A 10233-nucleotide genomic window follows, 5' to 3' on the forward strand; every position below is an offset into this window, starting at 1 on the left:
GTTGATGATCATCAATCATTTCTAAAAAATAAAGTGGTTATTTTTCTTTCATATATCATGTGTCCTAAGGTTGGTGATATTTCTTATGATACCTATAATTATGAACAATTAACGACAATATACAAAGTCATGATGATGACGATGATCATGAAGAAGACATGAATGGTGATTATGATGATAATGAAATGATGACAATAATGATCACATTGATGGTGGTGATGATGGCAATAATGAAGATGATGACCCTCCCTCTAAACTAGCGAGGTACTCATAATGAGACAAAAAAGTACTCTCAAGTTGAAATATTCATATAAGAAGGGATCTAGATTGATAAGCATCAATGATGATTTACAACATCATAGCCAAAATTTTCAAAATAGTAAGGCCTTGACTAACAAGTTTATCTCTCCATTAGATCATAGCACAATGTTGGGAGGCATAAATTTGGACACCACTGCCTTTCAAGGCACTTACCCCACCAAGATGTTTACCAGGTATGTCCTCACATGATCATTTCCTAATCCACTATCATAATATTTGACACCAAAAAATGTCAATCCTCATGACTATTCTTATCTTGGATTAATGTACTTGACTTATGGCGATTAGTCCTAGTCAATGTCCAAATTCTCAAAGAATATTGGTCCCAGATGTTTATCCAATCCACCATTATCCCTACTAGTGCCTTTACTAGGCTTACGATTGTTAATCCTAGCCATAGTACATGACACATGGATAACATGGTGTCTACCCTCACTCCCTCTCAACCAGGGAGGAAACATCCACAAGCATAAGATTTTCTCAAGAATACCCATCATTTTCGTAGAGAATAACATCATTAATTTGTTTTCATCACATGACGACTTTATGATTAAGCATTCATACATTTGTGGCAAAATATTTCCCCTTTTGTATTTGCGATGAAATACAATAAAAAAGTGAAAACCAAAATCATTAAACATACACTATATTGATTTATCTAAGTCTAAACTCTAAGGTTGAAGTGAAAATTCATGTAAATCTTATATCTATGAGTTGTGCCAAACCTATGAAAACCTTATTCCCTAAGTCCTATATATAAGAAAATGAAAAAGAAAGAAAAATAAGGGCCAATAAATGGTAACTCATGTATTCACTCCCTCTTTGGAAAATATATGAATATATAAACTCCTAGTCACACTTGATCACATGTATGTGATGGTTAAATCATGAATTCTTCTTTTCTCCTTGCATTTTAACTTCATCATTTAAGCACCTAATTGAGGATCTAAGGAATGTTTGTTTCCTAAGGCTTTCATGTCTACTCTTAGTTTACTTATGTCACACTACTGTCAATTTATGTGACAGAGTGAAATACATAAGTTTGTGGAGTTATTATAGAGGTGTATTGAGTTCGTAACTGTAGAGTCCCTACTTTACACCTTATCCTCCATCATTACCTATTGTTTTCATCACTTTCCTCTCTCTTTTACCTCATTTTCCACCCAGATCATTACATTAGTTGTCATTAAACATGATCAAGTGAGCTTTGCTAATGGGTAATTGTTTTGTTTAGTTTTTGACATACTTGCAGGTATTCCGCAACCATCTGCTGATTCCGCAGCCATCTGATGATCCCGCAGCCATTTTATTGTTCTCAAGGTTCCACGTGCTATTTTGTAGAATGAGCCATGTGGGCATGTTGGAATATACATGCTCGAGGTTCCTGTGCCATCAGTTCAGCCGGCCACGTCATTTGTACCTCCGGTCAAAGGGGGTCAAGTTTCGGTCAAATAAAGGCAGCTTAACGTGGATACGTAAGCTGTTTGATCACGTCGGTGGAAAAGGTGACCTGTCCATGTTTTGAAAGCCGTGGGGGACATGATCTAATGTTAGATTCATTGCCCATATCGACCAGGACCTCCAGCTTGACCACGAAGCCTATGACGTGTTAATTGCACCTTTAATACGCATGACAGTTAGTTCATTTTCTGTTTTTATGTTTACGTATTAGGCCATCTTATAGATGCCTATATATACTTGCGTTTGCGTACACTGATGTTACCTTTTCAGATGCTGTAGTGTATGTATTTGTGAGAATTTTGGCATGTTTTCAAACTCTGTTTTTATAAGAGCTGTTCCAGCACTTTTGGATTATGTATCTTTGCATATAAAGTAATGGAAACGCTGTTTTGAAGTCTTAAGAGCATCTGAGTTTTCTGTGGATAATATGAATGGAGGGCCCCTGTTCGTATTAGCCTTGTAAAGTATTTTCATGTTCATATTTCTGCAATTTCTTTATTTTACAAACAGAATTTCCTTTCTTGAGTTATGTATAGCTTGATTTCTCTTTATTGCTGCAGCCTTTCTTTTCACTGATCAGATTTAATTCTTTGCAGGTTTTCACCCGGGATTAAGTGTGTTGTGTTTGCTTTAATATCTAATGGTAGTTGCAGTTGTCTTGTTCATAATGCTGCCCTTTTTACTCTGTTTTCTAGACTAGTTTTAGCTTAGTTTTACAAGTTGGATGCTAACTAATTTATGCTCTCTTTATCATGAATGGCTTATGTTTCAAGAGAACAGAACACTAATTAATTGCAGCTTGTATTTGAGTAGTCTTGGCTTGTGATACTAATACTTTTTCCACTTGTTACACATAATCACATATGTAGGAAGCAGTATGTTGGAAAAGGCTTAGTAGTGTTACAATTTGTCAATTAGAGTGGATTAGAGTTTTTATCAATTCTTGGATTTGTCTTCAGCTACCTCCTAATCGTTTTTTACGCAGTACTATGTGGTAGAAGCAGGGAGTTAGGAGGAGATAATCATTAACAACAATCCTTGAAGTGATTTTCTTGTTTCTTTTATTTGCAGCAGTATGGATAGAGACTAATGCCATTAGAACATGGTCATTTACTTTCAAGTCATTTTAATTTATTCATTTCTTTCAAGTTCTTTTCCTTTACAAGTTCAGCAAGTAATTAGAAATCACCATCACACACACTTTCACTCATCTAGAACTCACCTCTCACACACTTGCACTCATCTGTCTATAATCATCACTCCATCTTAGGAAGATAAGTTAACCATAAACAACACCCCCAAACGACAAAAGCTCTAAGAAAGTTACTTAAGTACATATAGTACACCCTCACTTCATCAGCTTACGAGCCCCGGGTTGACAATTAATGACATCAATTTAGGAACACTAAATTGACTAAACATTTTGGCGCCGTTGCCGGGGAAGTGAAATTAAGTAGCCATACTTAGAGAAAAAAAACATAAGAAAAATTTCAAGAAAAGAAGTTAATAACCTATCTAAGTATGCTCTTCTCTTGCACTTTAAAGTGATCTGGAGGATCAGAAAGGAGAAAGTTATTGATTTAGTAGTCTCTTGAGTATGATCTCTTCTTGCACCTAGAGTGAACTGGAAGATCAGAAAAAAGAACTATTAACTTGACTTGAAGAAAAATAATAAAAAAATGACATGCATAGAGCTAGAGATTCTAGAGGACGGTTTTTAGCTAGAGCTCGAAGTTCAATTTTTACAAGTCCATCTGCTTCAAGGGATAGACAAGAGACACCCCCCTTATCTCCAACCGAAACTCCTAGTCCTAGAATTCTTGGAATTCAAGAGCCAAGAGTTGACTCTCCTACACCTTCTATTGAGTTTGAACCAGGAAGAGACTCTTCTCTTTCTCCTACAGGAAGACCAATTGTAATTGAGGAATTGGAATCATCTGAAGAAGAATGAGAAATCTCTTCTCATTCACCTTTTGTAGAGGAACCAGAAGATTTTGAAATCCCTAGGAGAATCATCATGGCAGAGGAAGAAGGAGGTGGTAGAGGTAGAGGTAGAGGAGGAGGAGGAAATAACAATAATAATGGAGGAGGTAGAGGTCCCATTGGAGGAGGAAATAGAGATGGGGATAATTCATTTGGGTTTCCCATTGTTAATGAGGATTCCCGAGCCACTATGAAAAACATATCACCATCTGTCCTCCCTAACTTCCATGGGTTAAGGACTGAGGACCCTGAAACATTCTTATTTGAGTTTGAAGTGGTGTGTCGAACTTATGACTACCTGGATGACTCTCAGAAACTCAAGTTGTTCCCTTCAACACTGAAGGATCAAGCCTTGAAATGGTTCATGGGGTTACTCACTCAATCCATTAGGACTTGGGATGAGATGAAACAGACATTTTTGGATAGGTATTTAGACTATTGCATGCCTACTAATCACAAAGACGAGGTTTTTAAAATGATACAAAAAGAAGATGAGAGTCTAGAAGATTTACTTGAAAGGTTTCAATATAACTTGAAAAGAGCAAAAATGAATACCTTGGATGAAGAGACCTTAAAAGCCCTCTTATTAAAAGCCATTAGGGATGAATGGATAGACATCTTAAACATGATGGGGAAAGGGGATATTTCTCAACTTTCTCTCAATGACATAGCAGAACTTTGTATCCATCTCTCAAGGGGCAAATCAAAAACTCAAAAAGGGCCTAGAGATCCTTCTCTCCTTAGGGCGAATAAATCTGCAACAGGATCAGTGAGTAGGGCTGAAATCGGCAATATGCTTGATGAATTTAAAACTGACATCTTAGGGAGTCTTAGTGAACAACTTGATACCCTTAAGATTCACAATAAACAGAAAGCAGAAGCTGAGGCTTTGGCTATCTTTTGCCCGAAATGTAGAAAGAAACATGCTTTAAGGGAATGTCCCTTAGATGCACACGTTGTAGAAACATGTGTAATTTGCTCAGAAACTCATGAGACCAAGGATTGTCCCTCAATTCCTGGCCTCAAAGCAGTCTTTCAAGAGGATCCAGATACACTTGAATCTCTCTGTTTCATTGCAAGGAGACCGTGGCAAGGACAACAGAATCAAGGGTTTAACAACTCTATGAATTCTCAATCCCAACCAAATTGGAATCCTTGGCAACAACCTTGGCCTCAACCTCAAAATGCTTTCCAAGCATGGATGCAAAGCATGCAAAATCCTTATGCAAGACTTGCTCAATTCTATCAATATCCTCCATCATTTCAGAATCAGCAAGCTCCACAACTTCCAAACCAAGGTCAACAACTATCATTGCCATACCCTCAACAACAACAAACTCCTCCACAAAATCAAAATTCTCAACTCACCCAGCAGAAGTCAAATCAACTTCCCTCTCAGCCATTACCAAATCCGAATAATAGGAACCCTCAAAATGCTTATGTGATGGAAGGTCAACCATTCCCTACCTATATGGTTGTTCCTCTCAATGAAGTACAACTTAGATCAGGTAGAATCCTAGATCAACCTTCCACAAGTGTTCAACAACCAAGCATTTCTGAGGAGGAATCTCTCAAAGTCAATAAAGGTTCTGAAGTATCACTTCAAAACCAAAATATCCAAAAAGAAAAAGAAAAAGAATCAATCTCTACAACTCCCATAGTTGAGCAACCTACACCTACAGCTACACCTCCCTTTCCTGAAAGATTGCAAATTGATAAAGGGGTGGAAAAGCAGATATGGGTGCCTGACTATAACTTCCTAGATGAATTGAAAAATGTATGTATCAAGATCCCCTTGTTACAGGCCATTAAGGAAATTCCCATTCTAGCGAAGACAATAAAGGAGTTGAGTTTGAAGAAAACAGTAAAAAGAACCAGAGATACTAAAAGGATACATCTAGTTGGAAAAATTGCAGACATAATGATGGGTAAGATTACCATGCAAAAATATGTAGATCCCGGTAGCCCTATTGTCAAAACTCATATTAATGGGGTTGAAATCCCAAATACTCTGATTGACTTAGGAGCCGCGATCAACATCATGAGTAGACAGACCATGGATCAGTTAAAGCTTCCTAATCTTCTCTTTACACCTACTTTGCTGCAGCTTGCAGATAGATCAATCATTAAACCTGATGGTGTATTGGAAGATATTCCAGTCTCTCTAGATTCTTGGGAGTATCCAGTTGATTTTATGATTTTAACTCCCAAGAATAATCTAGGAGGACATCCTCTTATTTTAGGAAGACCTTGGCTGGCCACAGCTGATGCTTTCATAAGCTGTAGGTCTGGAGACATGTATATATCAGATGGTAATTCCACCAAGAAGTTCAACTTGTATCCCCCAGCAAAAGCTATAACAGAAATAGGAGAAGATGAATGGGTAGAGGATGAAGATACTATACAACCAGTTCTAACCATCTCTGAGATCAGTGAGGATAGTGAAATTCTAAATACATTAGAAAATTTTGAAGTATCTTTAGAATATGACTCTGAACATTTTCATATAGATGCAGACATTGAATATCTCTCCTCTAGACAAATGTCTCTCTTCTCAATGGAAGAGTTTGGCAGTTCTTCAGTTGAAATCCTCCCAGGAAAAACATTAAACATTAACAAAAACTTGGGAAGACCACAACAAGAAGAATTAACTAAACTGTTGCAAAAACATTCCACTGCCTTTGCATGCGAATACACTGACATGAAAGGAATCGATCCTAAGACTTGTATTCATCACATCTACATTGAAGAGAATATTAGACCTATTAGGCAACCACAAAGAAGGATGAATCCAAACCTTAGGGAAATCGTGAAAGAAGAACTCCAGAAATTGCTCAAGGTAAACTTCATTTACCCCATCTCAGATAGCCAATGGGTTTCTCCCTTGGTTATAGTGCCCAAAAAGAATGGTAAATGGAGAGTTTGCATTGATTATCGAGAATTTAACAAGGTAACCTTAAAGGATCATTTTCCTTTACCTTTTATTGATCAGGTACTAGACACTTTAGCAGGTAAAAAGTATTTCTCATTCTTGGATGGTTTTAGTGGATACAATCAAATTCAGGTAGCACCTGAAGATCAAGACAAAACCACATTTACTTGTCCTTGGGGAACTTTTGCCTACCGAGTACTCCCTTTTGGATTGTGCAATGCACCTGCTACATTTCAAAGGGCTGTATTAGGAATCTTTTCAGATCTGATTCATGATTGTGTAGAGGTATACATGGACGATTTCACAGTTTATGGTAATACATTTGAAGAAACTTTGGAAAATTTGGAAAAATTACTGGTAAGATGTAAGGAAACAAATCTTTCTTTAAGTCATGAAAAGTGTTTTATGATGTTTACTGAAGGGATTGTTTTAGGACATCATATTTCAGGAGATGGGATCAAGGTTGATAAATCCAAAGTTGAAGTCATCTCTAAGTTACCTGTTCCAAATTTCCAGAAGGATGTTAGAAGTTTTCTTGGGTTTACTGGGTATTACAGAAGATTTATTGAAAACTTCACTAGGATAGCATCTCCTCTTTTCAAATTGCTTACCAAAGACTGTGAGTTTAAATGGGATCCTGAATGTCAATCTGCCTTTGAAGCTTTAAAGTCTAGAATATCTGAAGCACCCATCTTAAGGGGGCCAAATTGGAAACTCCCTTTCCACATCTCTACTGATGCTTCAGATACAGCTCTAGGAGCTGTTTTGGGACAAAAGGATTTGATCCCTTATGCCATTTATTACACAAGTAAGAATTCGACTCCCACTGAGTTAAATTATACTGTTACAGAAAAAAGAGTTCTTAGCTGTGGTACATGCAATCAACAAGTTTAGACACTACATAACCGGCTATGAAACCTTTGTCCATACTGATCACTCTGCCATAAGATACTTAATGAACAAACCTGTCACTAATGGTAGAGTTACAAGATGGCTTTTACTCTTACAAGAATTCAACATTACTGTGTTAGATAGACCTGGAAAGCAAAACACAGTAGCTGATTTCTTGTCTAGAATCCAAAACACTAATGAGGATTCTCCAGTAGAAGATAAGTTTCGAGATGAATACTTGTTTGCAGTGACTACCAAGACTCCTTGGTATCCAGATATGGCTAATTATCTTGTTACAGGGAAGCTTCCTCTACACTTATTTCCTAATGAGAAAAGGAAAATCATACGGGAGAGTTCACATTATTCTTGGATTTCTAATGAATTGTTCAAAACAGGGCCAGATTGTATAATCAGAAGGTGTGTTCGGGAAGATGAAATGCCTGACATCCTTAAGGCATGTCATGATGAACCATGCGGCGGGCACTTTGCTGACAAGAGGACAGCCTATAAAATCCTTTCTATAGGATATTATTGGCCTTCTCTCTTTAAAGATGCAAAGCAGTATGTTAGAAGGTGCGACAACTGCCAAAGAGTTGGGAAACCAACTCCTTCAAATGAAATGCCTCTACAGCCTCAGGTATGCATCGAACCCTTTGAGAAATGGGCTCTAGATTTCGTTGGACCAATTAATCCACCATCAAAGCAAAAGAAATATATACTGGTTTGTACTGATTATGTTACTAAGTGGGTAGAAGCAAAAGCATTGCCTTCTGCTACTGAAAATTCAGTTGTTCAATTTCTTTTTGAGGATATCTTCACTCGTTTTGGTGTCCCAAGGGAAATTGTGACAGATCAAGGCAGCCAGTTTACATCTAATTTGATGGAGAAGCTGATGGAGGAATATAAGATTAAGCACAGAACATCTACTCCCTACCATCCGCAATCCAATGGTCAAGTGGAATCTACCAATAAAGTTCTTGAAGGCATTATCACCAAGACTGTTCATCTTCATAGAAGAGATTGGGCGGAAAGGCTCCCTGAAGCCTTATGGGCCTATAGGACCACATGGAAGAACACAACAGGACATTCTCCCTATGAACTTGTTTATGGGAAGGAAGTCCTGCTTCCTATTGAGTTCCAAATCAAGACCTTCAAGATGGCAGTCCAATTGGGAATGAGCCTCTCAGAAGCTCAAAGACACAGAATGGACCAGCTAAATGAGCTAGATGAAATGAGACAAGATGCAATTGTAAGGACCGATCTAGTTCAGCACCAAAGATCTAAATGGCATGATCGTCATATCAAAGAAAGAAAGTTTCAGAAAGGAGATTGGGCTCTATTGTTTGATTCAAAATTCAAAGACTTCAAAGGAAAGTTTCAAACTCATTGGCTTGGGCCATATGATATTGATGAAGTCTTTAACAATGGAGCAGTTCGAGTAAAAACTATCGATGAATTCCATACTCCTCTTATTGTGAATGGCCACCGCTTGAAAATCTACCAGAAGCCATTCTCAAAAGAAGAGTTTGTCAAATTGTTCAAAGGAGATTCTGCAATCAGGCTGGTGGAGAAGGATTCTTCTCCTCCATCAGCCTAAAGCTTTGGTTTTTGAAAAAAAAAAAAAAAAAAAGAATAAATGTATGAGCCTGAAAACCAATCTCTGATTGGCAGTCTCATACAGAAAACCTGAGGTGAAAATCAGGGTCACCTGACACCTCATGTTTTCTAAAGAAAAAAATAAAATAATTTCTTCCCTTATTTCATCTCATTTCATTAATCACCACCATTTCACCCACCATTTCATTCATTTTCACTCCACCTCATTTGTTTTCATTCATCCATCCACCCACTACACTCCATCTCATCAATAAAGTCATTTTTTTTTACAACTAAAGTTGCTTTTGTGCAGTTGGAGGCTACTACTGCAGATTCCGCAGCCATCTGAGGATTCTGCAGCCATCTAATGATTCTGCAGCTCTCTGTACCTGCACAAATAAAAAACACAGTCTGTTTGAAATTTCTTTACAGCACAGTAGTCATCAATAACAAAATGGAAAATAGTCATGCAAAAATCAGTGAAGGGTTAAGTGGCAAGTTATCAGAGGCAAATCTAAGCGGGAATCTGAGGTATGTTTCAAATCCTAAGCTAACAGTTATTCCATTATGCAAAGTTCTCTAAATTATGTTTCTTGCCACTAAGTGTAATGATTACTAGCCATGAGACCATATATCCACGTATCATCCATGACTATCAGTCCTTAATTACCACGATTTTAAATCTCACTTCCGGCTGCTTCTTCCATTAAGATCTCGTACTTAGGTGACGTAACCTAATGTACTACGTCTCCACGACATTAACTCATGCAGCCAAGTGCAATTCCGAAGCCGAGATCTAAGGACATAGCCGTTGTTCATTCATTAATCCTTTTACCCCCCTACGCTCATATCATTTCACTCCCATTTCCACTCGCATGTTTTATTCCATCTACGCTGTGCTACCATTCACCACACTCTGTTATGCTGTGCTCACTACGCTGCCATTCACCATACTCTGTTTTTTTCTCCTCTCCGCTAATTCTAAATCACCAGTGGGGTCTGTTACGGCCGTATTCAAAGTTGAACCCATAATCCCCTGTGTTGAGGCC

The sequence above is a fragment of the Pinus tabuliformis genome, chromosome 8 (genome assembly GCF_031772625.1).
Source record: "Pinus tabuliformis cultivar Carrire ecotype Pingquan chromosome 8, CPIR1, whole genome shotgun sequence".
Lineage (NCBI taxonomy): Eukaryota > Viridiplantae > Streptophyta > Pinopsida > Pinales > Pinaceae > Pinus > Pinus tabuliformis.